Here is a 16,674-nt window from a genome sequence, read left to right as displayed (position 1 = left end):
AAGTTTCTTCAAAATCCCTCTGCCTGCTTTTATGGTGAAATCCTTCATTGGTGTGGTATTGACATTCATAATGACCGTTTGAGAGGCTGAATTTGCTTCATCCCTGTGAGCAGTTTGATGATTAAAATGATCAAATCAACCCTACATGGCCTGTCCAACGAGAGGCCACGCTATCATTCCTGAAGGGAATCCCACTCAGTGCCAGCCTGTGAGCCTCCTGTCTCCGATTTTGACACTTAGCACCTTTCTACATCAAAGCTTGCTCAGCACCGCGTCTCAAAGATACACATCTTTGGGAAAGAATGGCCTCTACTGAGATATGGACACCTCTGGCCTCATTTAACGCAAACGGTCCCCTCCCCCTCTCCAGGCCTGAATCTGAGGAGAAAGTGGCTATCTGACGAGATCACACAGAGATGTGCGGGAACTTAAAGGCAAAGAGTTCCTGAGCATCCTACCAGGAGTCTCAAAAGGGTTCTATTAAAGCATGTTCAATATGCCGGTCAGGGCTTTCAAAGTGCTGCACACCCTCTAGCACCGGCAAACTCAAAGGGCATCAGTGCACATTCTGTAAGAGGAATCTGGCCCCCATTAATTTAATGAGTCCAGGCTATTAGTATGCCATGGCAAGCTGTGAAGGCTCCCTTTTTTAATCTTTGGTGGAGTTTTAAGGAAAGGTCCATCAACTTGGGAGTGACAGAAGCGAGTGGGGAGCAAGGTGCGCTCATTGAATCTGAGATCAGTTTCTCGCCGTCTGTCCTCAGAGGGCAATTTTCAGCGCTTAATTTGTCTTTGTGTGAGCCGGAGAACGAGATTGACAATGAAGAGTGGCACTTTTACGGTCACCCAGAGAACTTTACTGTCTCTTTATTGTGATTACATCTACCTAAAGCAAATACTGAGAAAAAAAGAAGCCACTAGGCACTGTTGACATTCTGAACCATAATGAGCCATTAGCAGATTACTTTTGATCTCAGCTACATGCCTATCAGGTAATATCAGCCTGAATTTTTGCACTGTTGCTAAATTGACCAAATCTCTCAGCAGAAAGACACATAAAAACATGTCAACATCCTCAAACTGCTATGGTGGCAGTTTTCCTGCGCAGAGCATTTCTCATAGGATGCATTATGCCTTGATGAACCACACAGGCACACTCGCAAAGGAAAAAAAAAACAATATCAGGTTGGCAACCGCAGATGATAATAAAGGATCTAATACACCGAATGTGGAAACGCGAAAGATTTTATGGCTTTGGGAGTTTATTTTTAAATTCCTCTTTCAGCTACTTTAATTACGGCTTGCTAAAAACAGATGCCGCTCTAAAGTTGTAACACCTAACTCTATGGAGAATAGCCATAATGTCGCCACAGAAAAAGTTAATATCCAGCTGACAATAAGCTGTAAGAAAAACAAAGTCAGAGGAGGTAACCGTGGTCTGTCAACCAGGAAGCAGCAGCTGCTGGAGCTAATTAAAAGCCAGTAACATGGTAACATAGCCCAGTGCAGGGCTACATCAAAAGCTCCTCTTCATGCCAGTCTGGAGTCTCATCCCTGGGATGTTGAGGCCTCTTGTGACCTGTACTGGGAGCCTGCTGGGCCCCGAGAGTTGCGGGGTGATCTAGAGTGGGTCAGGAACACTGTGGGGTGCACCTGAACCAGACTTACCTGCGTCTGTGTATCTGCATACCAAAACGCGGCCATGTGGCTGTGAGACAGGAGTGCATGGACTCTGACCTGAACAACAGAGACAAAAGAGGGAGAGCGGGTGAGAGGTCAGGAGGAGGGAGACAGCTTAGGGAAAACACACACGGGACACGTTGGCCAAATGCGATCAGAAAATCGCATATGGCTCGACAGAGGTAGAACCAGATGCCCACAGATGTCCTGATGAAACCTAAGCTCAACCAAAACACGACAGTTCAGTGCCAATTACCCTCAGCCTATAGACACGCTTCAGTTCAGTCAGTGGCAAAATTTATGTGATTCTGTGTTGATGAGCACTCATTTCTGTTGCAGTCCCTAAAAACTCTTTACTAAATCTTAACCAGAATGCTTGCAGAACAATAATACCTTGATTCCCATTGGAAAACAATGTTTCATCCAATATTTGCAGTTCTGATAAAACAAAGGAGAAAAAAGAGCCAATAGCTGACTCTCCAGTAACGCATCTGTCAGTTGCTAACCCAGTGTGTAACTTTCCTCAACAGCACTCATGTACCAATATGAAATTAAAAAAAAAAGGTTTTGAGTGAATTTTGAGCTCTTTTTGAATTTGCCAAAGGAGATCCAACAAACCTTCCCCATTTAACAGAGCCTCAGTGCCTTTTCATTGACAGATTTAGCTCTTTTCTCCTTTAGGATCAAACCTTGTTGATATGTTAATGCAAATGCCATTATTAAATGGAAAAGCAGAATGGAAAAATTGTGCCTTGTGTTGTAAATGTTGTGACCCTGTAGGTGAGAGGCGCTGAGTGCCGTGGCTCTCAGGTCTGCTCTTGTTGTCAAACAGAGAAAGATATCAGAGTTCGGGAGCCTGATGCAAGCATCTGTGTCCGCCTGCCACACAAAACGCTGGCATCACATCACGCTGGGATACATGTTGTCAGTCTTGTCTTCTGGTATGTTACTATCAGCCTAGCCAGACATCTGTGTGTCACTGTGTTCGAAGCGGGAACATAGCCCATTTGATACATGCGGGGTGTATGTTCAAAACTGCACCATCAGAGTAGAGACTATTCCACTTTTTTCCACCGACACTTTACAATGGTAAAATCCAATCCAGCTCACATTGCACTTGTGGTGCGCCTGCCAAGTTGTAAAGAAACAGAAAGCCCTCCACTGGTTTTGACAGCATAATATTATTCTGCCATTCAGGGGAACCCAGGTTCTCTCGCTATGTAAAAATTAAAGAACTTTCAGCTTCTTGTCTTTATGACTTTGTGACCGCCCTCCTCCGTACCTTTTCAGCTGTAGTCATTAGAGGCAATATTTTTACACATTTACTGTCATTCTTTTTTTTTAACCAGAACTTCTTAGACCGTCTATCAGCAGATGTCTTTTGGAGCAGCCCATTGCCATCTGCATACATCCTGCCTTCTCTGCATTTTTTTAATTCTTTTGGAATATCATTATTCTTTAAAACCCAGCAGCCATGTTGATGTGGCAGTTAATGGGGCCTGGGGTTGCAAATACGTCCTAATTCAGCATTTTCCATTCTTACGCTTCAAAATTGAAAAATCCTAAGTCAATTTAGGTTAGAAGGTTTTATTATCTCACAGACCTGCTCAGTACTGTTAAGTAACTTTCCAGAAGAATTTTGACATTTAAAGTTAAAACTGTAGCTTCCCGAAATAATTTGGTCAAATTTCTAAAATTTCCATAGTCAACTAAACAATGAAGTTGAAATATTTTTATAAAACGGAGACGTTTCCATAACTAAAATACGTATTTTGTCAGAGAGCTCTAGGTTATATTTAAACATTTGTATAAGGTGTTTGTAATGTTACTAACATTATTATATATATATCTATATATATATGATATATATACCTACTTTATATGTAAACATCAAATAAACCTGTAATACATAGAAAATAAAAAGTAGAAGCAAATTCAAATATAATTTTCAAAAATGACAAAAATATAGAAATTTTAAAAGTGATTATATCAACAAACTTTATTGTTTACTTTAAGAAAACACGTCGATGCAAACATAGCATTAAATATCTAAAAATCACAGTATTTCATATTTACCGTATCGGGGATTGATATAATTTTTTCGTTTCGTTTTCTGCCCTGAACTTTTAATGTGTCTCACACCAAAAAACAAAAAACACCTACATTTGCTATCATCTTTATTATAAACAAATATACTTTTTTCATCTTTTGGATTGTCACTTCAAAAATGTCTAAAACCCACGGATTTGTTCTAAAATTCCTAAAAAGTCAAAGATACCTTAAGTTTCACAGCTTCTGACATTTTAACATCATAAATGTCACTAATAATTGTGCTGTAATGGTGCAACTTGCTGCGATCATCGCAAGAGCTTTACGGCTTTGCTATTACACTCCAAGAAATTATCAAATAATTTCTTAAACTGACAAGATGGTTGCCAAAAATGTCAAATTGAAGTTTCTGGTGGACAACAGCCATCAATCCATTGTGACAGCATCCATTTTCAAATCCACAGGCACCACCTGGACACCATCAGGGCACTGCCATGCCAGCTTCTCTTGTCTGTCACTTCAGGCTTCAATATTGCCGCCCAGGGCAGACTTGTTAGGGGTTGGCTACCCGTGAATCGAGCTGTCAAAATTAACAATGTTTCCGGTTGGTTTTAAAGGCAGAATGGGTCATGCACTAAGGCAACAGCTAAAACCCAAGAGGGACAATGTTCGTTTCCGGGAAATAATTCATTACCGTTTATCCTATCGCCTAAATGAGTATTCTCAGATTTTGCCTTATTACCATCTGAAATAACCTGGCAGTTATAAAGCTAATTATTTCACTTAATTGTGTCACATTAAAAGACATAATAGTGTTGATACTTTTGTCAATTAGTCATTAAAATCTAACCTGACCTTTGAAAGTGATCACATTAATGACAAGTACATGAAGTCACTTTTTTTTCTTTATTAATTGTCGATTTGCCAGCATAATGACATGGAAATAAGGAGCTGTGTGCATGTTGGTGTGAGTGAGAGTGTGTGTTTCATAAATGTTAGACTTGTGCATTTGGCAAGTTTTTTCTTCTTCTTTTTTGCTCCATTTGGTGACAGATTGGGTTTAAATAACATTATATCTTCACAGTTGTGACTCACAAGCCTCGGCGTTAGAAAGTCAGGGTGAGGTTTAGCACTTCGCATGAGGACGAAGGAGGACCAGGTCGCATCACTTCGTCTTTTAGTTTATCACTTTTTCACTGAGGCTAATCAGGGACTCAAGGGGCCGTGCCTTCAGCACTGTTTTGCCGCCTCAATCAGTTCAATCTTTTACCGCAAAAACACATTCTTCTCGCATCTTGTCATTTAATGGCGGGTTTGCAGTGATAACACGGGCAGATGGATGGATGCTGAAATGAAATGAAACTGCTTGCAGCTCCGGCGAAAAACACAGAAAAAATGAATTGTTTGAAAATCTAAATTCAAGTGAACATCGAGGGCTTTCTCTCAAATGGAAAAGAACGATTTCAAAAAAGTCATGATAGAAATTCAAGAACACACGTGTCCTATAAATCTAAGTTTACTTCACTGGAAGAAGATGCAGCTTGGCATTGATTAGGACACGAGGCGCGGCGGGGCGCTCAGAATTGCTTGCTGCTTTTTAACTACCATGCTAACAAGAGTGCTTCACTTTTCGCCAAAAGTTGGAACAAGTCAGCTGAGGTCATGGCAGGGAGTGTGTCCTCTCCGAGCCCCAGGTAGGAGGTCATGCGGGGCGAAGGTTGTTTAATATTGATGCTCCGAGCTCAGAGAAACTCCTTGAGCGTTAATGTTGCATTGCGTCTCTGAACCAGCAAGTACTGCTGCCGGCCTTAGCCCTCTCATCAGCCATGTTTGTTTTTGCTGCTGTTGTGCTATCAAAGGCTAACTGCTTTACAGCACCTCCTGGTGCTACCCGGGAGAAAACTTCTGCTGTAAAACAGAATTCAGCCATCACATCTGAAGGTGATAACCCCTGCTTTGCTTACATGTGAGTGTTTTATTATCTCGTTTTTTTTTAACGATTTAGCAGAATATAAAATTGTAACAATTTCTGCGAATTGAGTTACTATAAGCTACATTATTTTCAAACAAAATATGATGTTTCGGGTTGATAGATTTTTAACCATGTTGTTTGCTGCAGATTTTTTTAAAGCCTAAACCAGGCAGCATGACAGATGAAGCATCAGCTGTGATGTTTTTTTTTTTTTGCACTAAGTGTGGCACACTTGCAATCCAAATAAGACACACCGTTGTGTCCTTCTGCTCCAAAGTTCTGCTCAGACTTGGTTTTATTGGACTTTGAGCTTTCTTTCCCAAAAATGCAAGGATTAGTTTGAGGTGGGGCACACAGGAGGGATGAGATCTGTCAGTACTGCTACGGTGGACTGCATGCCAGCGATGCCTAGAAACTAATGAAGACGCACACTGGGAGAACCCCGTTGACCATCAATGAGATGTCACCATAAACAAGCTGCAGGACATTGGCAGTAAGCTCTCTGATATATGATGCTTAATTTTTTTTGTGTAAAAAATAATTTCTAGTTTGCAATATTAATAATAAATCAGACATTAGTAAATAGAATTTTTGATTGATAGTCTCCACTGTTTTTGCAGCCATTCTTTCCTTTGCTTTTGCAGCAAATGGGACTGACGCCATTAAACATCAAGTGGTGACTTGCCTTTTTTAAAACTGCTTGAAATATATAAATATAAAAAAGAAAACATTTTAAAGGTGACAACTGTGTTACCGCAATGTGTATGCCCTTTGCCCAAATTAGTAAGAAGCACATTTTTCTAGAAGTAACACTGCATGTATTGTCTGTAAAAGTTAAAATATATTAGTAGGTCTGTTGAAAATTGTGTGCTATAGCAAAGAATGAAAAGTCACATCTTGAATTACCAACATACCCACATCCAAGGGAAAGAAAAGTGTATATATCTCAATCTTTATCTCAAAATTGTGACCTATTTAATCAGCCACAACTTCTGCCCCTGTGATTAATTAAATTCCAAAATATAAACTTTAAACATATCAGTTTGCACAAATTTAAGGAATTTCAAAAAGGAAACCTGAAGTCTAAAAACCTGGATTATTACCCATGTGACTATAAAGGTGCTTTAATTTGACGGTGTGAAATTGGAGTCCCTTTGAAGAACATCCACAGAACCCTTCCCCCTATTTATTTCTCATCAGTGCTGTGACTCTGACATGCCTCTTTTGTACACTAGAATTATGGTTGGGCTAAATTAAGGTAAACTCAAAGATATATTTTATCAAAACTTTCAGGCAAACCATTTTGGCTTAACCAAATAAAAATAAGGCCTGTCTCAGTCAAAGGCTTTTTGCTTTTTTAAATATTTTCTTCGTTAATATTTAAGTTAAAAATAATAGTAATAAAAATACGCTCAAGATTCTAGATGTTTAATGAAGAGCAAAAACAATAAAAAAAAGAAAGAAGAAAATATTTATTTCAAAAACTGCAAAATTAAATTGACGCCCAAAAATGCCGATCATAAATTGCAAAACGTACATTTTATTAATATAGGTATTAACAGAATATAGAAATTGAAAACGCGAACATCAAATTTTATAGAATGTAAATAAGTTATCAAAAATATTAGATTTTTTGATTAAATATGGAAGGTAAAAATACTGTAAATTCAAAATTTCTTCCTTTTAAAAACTCTTTTTAAAAATACAATTGCGATCACAGAATTTGCAAAGTATTTACAATTATAGCGACATAAACAAAAGTAAACTTGTGAAAAGAAATTAAAGCACGCAATGAAATGAAAATATGTACATTTATTTTACATTTTATTTTTAAGAGAAAAGTGTAAACATCTTATAATTATCCCAAAAATACATGAAATAAAAATGAAAAATTTTTTTTTTGTTTTTTTATAAAATATTTTTGAATATGCTAACAATTATGAGAGTAGAATACATACAAATTTAGATTTTATTAAAAATTATAATAAATCTTTATGTAAATAATCTAAGGATTTTTTTTTAAATGAAGAGATGGTTTGCAGATATATCCGAGTCGTCTGGATCCTTGATTCGACAGGTAAAGCATTAAACCATTTTTTTTGATAAGTTTATCATGAGATATGGGACTTGAGCAGATTTTGCACAATGAAAATAAAAACTTTCTGATTCTTGACTTTTTATTTACTTTCTTGCTTGTTTTTCCTTTTTTTTTTCTTTTTGAAATCCCATCTGGTCATTTTCATTCATTCCTTCCACGTTAGTAAAACTTGTTTTAAGATATCAAAAGACAACAAAACTTTTTAGTGTGTTCTTTCAAGATTGTGTCTAATTGGCAAGATTCTTTTATTTGCAGTCTTTTTATTTTTTTCAGAGACAATGATGAGAATGGGGGGCTCTCATAGTAATCAAACAAAATGCAATGATAAATAGGAATTGCAGCATTTGATCTTATGCTGTGATTCAAATCAGATGTTTCTCTAAAAGGGAAGTGAAAACTTCCCAGAGTTTGTGAAATGAAAGGCCACCATCTGTTTTTGGATTTTTGTTCTGAGGACATTGAACTGTCAGCAGTGTACCTCCTACTAATCAGGACTTCTAGATGTCTACACAAATCTTAAGTTCTATACCCATCTTTTGTATTGTAATTACTTTAGTAGGTCAACTACTGTCAAAGTACGAACAATAAATATTTTCTTTTTGATTGAAAATGAGTTGGTGTCAGTTGTTTTATTTAAGCTCCTGGCTGTAATCTTTTTTTAAAAAAAGGAATAAAGACAATTTGATCATAACACTGGTGCAAAATATTGATTTTAATAAGTCAAAATATATTTATGAGTTTTAAGGCCTTTCTGTCATTCTTGTTTTTTTCCCAACTTAAAACCCTTTTATTTTATTACACCCCAAATCGACTGAACTAAAAAATCAAGTCAAATAAAAAAAACAAAAACAAGCTGCGATCAGTGAGAAACTTGACAAAAAGGGAAAAAAATTCTATAATTCTCAAAGAAAATGTTTGAGGACTCCCCAAAGTTATAAAAAAATAGAAAATTATTTGAATGCCTCCTTGTGTCCCACTATTAAGGCTTTCCACTGCAAAGGCTCAAACAGACTTACATATTACGCTGTCACATTTCACTCATCTCAAAACTCGCAGTCCTAGTGGGGAAATATTTATGTAGTCACTTCTTTAAAAAACTAAAATCATCTCAAGTGTGTGCTACTTTATTTTCCCCTTCCTTTTTTTCACCTACGCTGCAAACCGAGAACATCGGCAAGCGAAACTAAAACAGGTGAGCGCTCAAACGTGGACTTTAAATGTCCGTCCACACGTAAAACAGCGCAAAACTGAAAATTTTGTTAAAAATTAGTAACAGTTAGCTTTAAAACAAACCTGAAAAAATTAGAAACGTTAGAATTTTTATATGTTGGGCACCTTAATGTAAAAAAGTCATGTTATCCAATAGCTGCGGATACCACTGCTGCTTCTTCCTCTTCTGCTAGCTTAGCAACAGCAGCCATTTTGTCTGCATATATTGGTTGAGATGTCTTTTTTAGGTCATGCCAGATTTCTTTGAAATTCTCCCCAATAAATTGTACCACCTGGTTCATTTGAATCCACTTTAACAATAATAAGAGCTCTTAATTTGAGCCTTTAACTAAGATATCAAGTGGGAGATGTGGATTATATCAGGCACGCGTTGTGCATGTTCTGAGAGGTGATGCTTTCATTTTCTGCTCACAAGGTGCCAAATGGTGTTTGGAGTTAACCGCATGACTGCCACACAAAGGCACATACATTAGTTTACATTCACACCAAGCACACTCGTGTGCACAGATAAATATATATTTCTCTCTCTATATATATAGATATATATATCTAAATCTATATATATATATATATATAGATATAGATATCTCTCTCTGTGTATATATATATATATATATAAATATATAAATAAGATGAGTTGATCCCTTTCTCAGAGCATGCATCAGCCACCCGCTGATCCCAGCGACATATTACGTAGACAACCAGCAGCAGGATGTATGAGCCCAGCTGTCCAGAGGTCACCTTGGCTTGTTTACTTCTATAGCCTGAATTCAGAGGGGCAGGGTAGACCACAGCCACACAGAACAGCTCGTCTACCTCAAGTCTAACTTGAACTTCCGTCGAGCTTGTGAGTAAGTATCACAATCTGTGCTTTACCTCCAAATGCATTGACCAAAAATAAAAGGGAGGCTCTAATGAAGAGTCCTGCTCGAAACTCAAACTCTGTCTTTGAAAATTTCTAATTTATACTCAGGTCATCAATTACTTATCGTTCTGCCAATTAGTGACTTCCTTTTCAACTTTGACGGAATAATTCACCGGAAATCATAAAATTTTTAGTACAGCATTGCACAGAAGCAGATGGCTTAGGTTACCAACAGGCTCCTGTAGAACTTTCTCCTCCAATTTTTTATGTTTTTTTTTACTAAGCCTGAAATAGAAAAAGAATTCAAAATTCATTTTCTGTCTTTTAGATGAGCAACTTCACTAAGCCTTTGTGCAATGCAAATGCATAAAGTTCAATAAATGGCTTTTAAATGAAACAGCCTCAATTGTTCTTTTTCTTTGATTTTTCTTTTTTTTTTTTAGGTTTCTAGGGCGGTTGTCAATTCACAGGCCCAACTACCAACCATGAGCATATAACACACTTACACACTTGGTGCTAGCTTAGCTGCAGTGTTTGCTTGGAGAACAGCCCCTCACCACTCCCAAAGATAGGCACAAACGGACACAGAAACCTACCTCTGGGGAGAACAGTTCCACATAAAAACACTGGAGTCTCAGCTGTTTCTGATCAGGTCCCAAACATCCACGCTGCGGAGACAGAGGAGTAAAAAGGTGGGGAGTGAGTGTGCTTCCAGAGAGCTGCCCTGACCACCCCGGTAAATATAGGAGAGCAAATCCTTTCAGGTCGGGAGTATGACACGGGAGTCCCACATAAATCAGTGCAGGCCCAGCCCGGCAAAGGCTGGGAACGCCATAGGAGTGGTAGGCGGCTCTATGGTGAGGTTTTTGGGAAAGGATTATAGATTGAGACATACAGCTGGGAGGCTAAAGTTGCACTTTTCATTACCACTTCGAGGGGGTCTTGGCTGCCTGGAAGCCACTCACTTTTGTAAAGACCTCTTTCTCTCTCTGGAATTGTGCAGGTGCATTCTTCACCTGAGGATAATTGTTTTTGATATAGCAAGAAAAATTCAGCAAAACGGGATGGGGAATGTATTTTTTCTTCTATGTGTTTTCCTTTTTTTTTTTTTTAAACCAGTGGTAGAATGAAAAAAAATAAATAAAAAAGGAGAGGGTATTGTGAAAAGTCCTCATTCACCAGAAGACCCGAGTAAAGAGAGAGCAGTATGCCCCCTTCTGGCTCTTTTCTTCTCTCCCTCTTTTCTTCTCCTTTTTTCCCTGGCGTCTGGAGATGTGAAGAAATGTCTTTTGATCAGCTCTGACAGAGCCTGGGCCATTTGAAGAGGGTGGCTGGCAGGACTCTGCCAGTCCAAGCAAAGCATTAAAAATGTTCCTAATAAGAGAGAAATCAACTAACGAGTGCTGGGTTTCTGTCTGATCCACATTCTGGGTTCTGTTTGTGCCAGTACTCCTAGCATTTTCTGACATGCTCCCAAGTCTCACGAGTCTTTGGACTGTTTGCCAGGTCGCCACATTTCACCTGTGCAGTCCCATATGTTCTCCCTGATTTTGCAAATTTAGAAACCTTGTGAGACTAACATGAATGCAGGAGGGGGAGTTCTAGTTACAGTTTGGCAGACTTTGGAAGAAATTTAGGTCTTGGAAGAGACAGTAAGTTGTGTTTTAGATAAGTTGACAGTGTAAATGAGTCAGAGCACGAAACAAAATGCAGGGATTTTTTTTTTTACTTTTTAAAAAGAGTAATAACTATGGGGTCTTCCACAGCTGATTGCTGTCATTGTGCGCCGGTTTGATTCTGCAGGTTCTCTGGCAGTCTGCTGAGTGCAGTGAGTAGATAGTTACATCTCACAACTTCTCAATGCAAGCCAAATAAACACATCACCTCCATCGCAGGGGGAGGAGGACAACAGCACAGCTGCCAACCCCCTGTCTTTATTCAAGTCTGCAGCAGCACCGGCCAAATCCACAGCGCTGCCGGGCATCCCATGCATGAACAGGTGTTCTGCTGGTGGAGTTGAGCCCGGTCTCGGGCCTGTTTCTGGGCTGCTGCTAAATGCTGGGTGTGTGAGGAGGACAGGTTTGCCAGACTTTAATGGCGTGTTGTCGAGTCCTCTGCTCAGCACTGGTAATTATGGAAGAGAGAAGGCGATTAGGCAGAGCGGAGCAGCCCAACGAGGGGGGCAGGCCCACGCCCAGCAGGGAGGGGAGTATTTGCCACTGGAGGGACCAATCAAGTGTGAAGCAGAGCACAGACCTCAGGCCTCGGTTCAGTGGGAAAAGCCTTGGCCGCCGGTTCAGAGCGCTGCAACTTTCACGGATTAGTAGAGACACTATTCTGAAGACTGAAAAGGGGAGCACAGCACGGAGGCAGCATCAATGAATGTGTGCAGGCACACAAACACTCTCTCATTCTTTTACCCTCACCCTCTCCAACACAAAACCCACCAACAGCTGGGAGGAGGGCTACAGCCATCGCCATATTACCATAGCAACGGTATATCTCACATTTTAGCCCAAATGAAGACACTTTCCACCCTATAGGATGATTACTCTTACAGTTAATGGAAGTGTTTTAATAAACTTTTCTCTGTTGAATGTGGCTTCTCTGGCTTAATGAATAATCTGTGACTGAAAAAAATGGACAAGCTTTTAGTCATTTGTTGTCAGGGTGATATGGATTTGACTATGGCAATATGGCATTAGTAATGCTATAGGCATTTTTTTTGTACATATGCATTATTAACATGTTTTTTATTTGCGCCAAATATTGTTTGTAAGGAAGAAAACAGCATTAACAAGGAAAAAAAAATCAAAGCTTAGCTAAATTGTCAGCTCTAGACAGGAACCCCGGCCTTTATTACAGTCAGCTGTGGCTTCATAGCACGTGCTTGTTCATGTTTAAAGTAAAACTTTTGGCAGCCAACAAACTTGTCCTCTGAGTCTCATTTTACTGAAAGTTGTGGTTCTTTTCACAAAACACTTCACCCAAAGCTGCTTCCTTGCAGCTCGCTGAATGAGCTGCACATATGCACGGATGAAACTGCTACTTCTCAGGAAGCAGAAGCGAAACTTACAGTGCGAAATACGTTCAACATTCTCTGTCTGTTCACTTCTCACTGCAATGGATGAAAGAAGCAATAAAATATGTTATAATGAAATAAAACTAAAAGAGCTATACCACCGTGTTTAAAAAGAATTACAGTAGATAAATGTTTTACACATTTACAAACCTAACAAATTGCCCAAATCTTTACAATATAAAAGTAGCTGTGATTATAAATCCAATGAAAAAAACAAGACAAACAGACGGTATATCGCTTTAAAGCCACATAACATTTTTCCGTAACAGGCTTTGATTTATGGCTTACAGCAACAGCTTTTGCTTTGTTCTAGATATATGTCTTTCAACCAGACAGTAATCATTTGCTTCCCAGACCAAGTTTGTCTCCTCAGTGTGACAAACAACCACATGCCACATAACAAGCAAAGCTTTCCTTCTATGGTCTTTATTCTGTTTATGCTGCGTCAGGATGACATGCCGAAAGCGTTGCAGTATCCAGCATACATCAAGGTGGTGCTAGCTGCAGTAAAAATGCAAATGAGCCTTCAATGCTAAACAGTAATAAATCGTATAAGCCAACAGAATGAAGATTTGGCTGTGTTTTTGTTTGATTGATTCAAAATGATTTGGACTTTTGTCTGAATAAATGTCGTTTGAGTTGAGACAATTTACTGTATAAGAGAACTGGACTGAGTGTGACCCATAGAAAATGACTTACTTCCGGAATCAACATAAATAAGTCAAGTCAGTTACCCTTTTTTTTGCAATATGCATGTCACCAGGTTGGAATCAGAAATCATCAGTAAGCTGTGATTGGTCTGGGTTTCTATGCCAACTACTCTCTCCAATCCCCTTCCACCAAACCCAGGAGAACCTGTCAATCAAACACTCTGTCGTTGAACGTGCCATGTGAAACCACCTTCTTTTATTGAGGCATCTATTTGTCAGTTTATAACTTGAATAATCTGTTTAGTAGAGAGATATTAATGAAAAAAAAATAGGATTATGAAGAACAATTACAAAAAAAAGTATCAAAGTAAGAATAGTTATTTTGATTAATATAATGATGGAGTAATAGCTGCTTATCTCAAAGCCAATGGGATTCTGGCTTTTTGGGACCAGGGGGTACTTCCTGTTTGAAATGCCAGAGGGGAGGGGATACTCAGTGCAGTTCTCTCATACAGTCGATGGTTGGGATTGATCCACGCAGAAGTGCAGATTTGGTTTGGTGTTGTTGGGCTCTGTCACATGTGTTTTTTAAATCTAGCTGTGTTTCCAGTCCCACATAAGAAGTATGGAGTAGCTGCACTTGGGTTTTATTGTTCTCCTCAAGGAATAGTCATTATTTCAGTTGGTACTTAGAAAAGTCATCGCACCTGTTTATGTGTCTGCTTGTGGTTTCGTTTAACTTCTTTCTTTTTAGGCATCAAATTATTGCTTTGCTGTTCTGTCAATGAAGGTCGCATTTTCTCCTTTTGTTATATGCCTAACAAAAGCAATGTTTGCCACTAACTTGGCTGCCTATGGTTTTGTTTTGCCAATATCTTGTGCTCTATTAACCAGGTAGTTGTATAGTCCAGGTGGGCATGTTATTTTGTGAATGTTTGTAGTTTTATTCATCCTTTTATTCTTTTCACTAAGACTTGGAAGACTTTAATTTCTGTTTTGAGCAAAATCAGTTTTCTGAAAAAAGAGTGAAGTGATTCCCTCTGAATATTGAAGATGTTTCCATATATTTTTTCCTCAGTTGTTACAGTCAAAATGTTAACGCTTACTTTTCATCTTTGCTGAGAAGCTCGACTCTGCCAGACATGCCAGGAAGAGAAATGCTTTCTGCCCCCTAGAGGGCTTACGCCTGGAGCACATGACCTGAAAAAAAACAAAAAATGAAAATGATGGACTGCCATCAGATCAGAGCAGGAGAAGAAGAACACATAAAATGGAGGAGCCTGAATTATTTTTGCTCTCAAAGATTTCTTTTTATGAATTTGTCTGGTTGTTTGAAATTTTTGAGAGATGCTCTGCACTCGCCGTCCATAAAGGATCAGGGAATAAACTGAAAAGATAAGCAAATAATGGAGCCTGTATTACATACATAAATTTAATAGGTTATTTATTTTAGAAAACTCCTCAAACTGTTTTTTGTATTTAGTGTGATCAGTTCTCACTTTATTATTTGATTTCAGAAGCACCATTTTTGGGTTTAGTGAACTTACATGCTTTCTAACATTGGAAAATGCTCTTCTTTGGTTCAGTTTTCTCCTCATTTTGGAACGAGAGTAAACACCTAAATGTTGACATTGATTTATTTCTTGATAGGATGGGGGTTGGAGAGAAGTTGTGCCGTATTCTGTTTAATGGCATGTCTTCCCCTGGCATCCCGCGTGTGTTTGTGTCATTGTGTGGATGTGTGTGAATTCTTTGAGATGAGGAGTGTACGCCTGTATCCAGGGGCCTCCCCCCCCACACACACACTCTCCTTTCCTTGCTTTGGATACTATCATCATCCAAAGCTGTCTCTCTCATGACACACATATACACACACTTCCTGTCTCTCTCTTGGTTTCTCTCAGTGTTGCTCGTCATGCTTCCACTTTGAAGTCATTGCATTTTTTTCCCCCCTTTTTTGTGGGGGGGCTCTGTGTGACTTTGAAGCACTAACATTATGTGAATAGTTCCTCTAATGCCTGCTTCCTTGTACCTTACTCTTACTTCTCAGCTTGTGCAGGAACGGTCTCCTGTTTTGGAAACGACGTCCATAAATTACAACTTGTCAAGTGTCATTTTTCTTGTTTACAGCCATTTTGGCTTCTCACCCCCCCCCCCATGTTCCTCTCTTGTGTTTCACGTTTAATTGCAACAATAATGTTGGTGGTGCTCGCTTGTTCTGCACATGCAGCTTGTTGCCACTAAGGGGGTGCGGAAACTATTAAAATATTTTCCAGGCTTTACGAGTTTTATGTGTGTAATTTGTGTGGATGTGTCCCACTGTGTTACCACCAACCAGGAGAACAGAATGAGGCTGTGCTGCGGCCTGTGCTACAATAGAAAGACTGAGGGAACACGCTTGAAGGGTAAGAGGAAGCTCTGTAGAAAGAACCGAGGGAGGGAGAAAGACAGAAACAGGGAGAGTTAAGTCTGTACAGGAAATCTGCTATAAGTGTTCCTAAAGAGCTTGTGTTTTTCCGCCCCTACACAAACAGTGTAATTTATTGCATGTCTGTTCAAAACAGCAGCCCTTTATAACCCCACAATAATTTCCCATATGTTCCATATATCACCACAGAGAGGGGGGTGGAGGAGAGAGGAAGGGTGGAGAGGCAAATAAAAAGACTGAGGCAGCGAATATGTTGAGGTCTCGCGCACACACACCGGCGCACACAGGAGACCCAGCCAACTGCAGCTGGGACAGTACCCTCATCTTAATCAGCCCCACATTGGTCTGTGCATATATGTGTTATTCCCTGCACATCGCTGCACCTGTGGGTGGCCAATGAAATATTAAACACTCTTGTTCATGTTGTTTACTTTCATCATTAAAGGGAGAGTCCTTGATAATAGGAAACTTCTTTCTTGTGGATATGCAGCGGGGAGTATACCTTCCACGGGTCTGGCACGACTTCCACTCCTCCTGCAGGACCAGTTTGCTCTTGTCAAAATCGATGTGCCGCAGTGTGGCTGACGACGGGCAGGAGTTCTAAAATAAGAGGGATTTGA

At 39.3% G+C, this 16,674-nt stretch overlaps 1 long non-coding RNA gene across 1 annotated transcript in view; it reads left to right on the top strand.

Moving 5' to 3' along the window:
• Nucleotides 1-16,674, top strand: part of LOC105354858 (uncharacterized) — a 118,341-nt gene that overhangs the window by 99,116 nt on the left and 2,551 nt on the right. The window contains exon 4 of the long non-coding RNA XR_013658524.1: nucleotides 1-16,674. This exon is cut by the window's left edge and continues 12,673 nt beyond it. This is a non-coding gene — a long non-coding RNA (uncharacterized LOC105354858).

The sequence above is a fragment of the Oryzias latipes genome, chromosome 10, assembly GCF_053564925.1.
Source record: "Oryzias latipes strain Hd-rR chromosome 10, Olatipes_Hd-rR_3.1".
NCBI classification, from domain to species: Eukaryota; Metazoa; Chordata; class Actinopteri; order Beloniformes; family Adrianichthyidae; genus Oryzias; species Oryzias latipes.
This window is presented reverse-complemented; position numbering and strand designations above follow the sequence as displayed.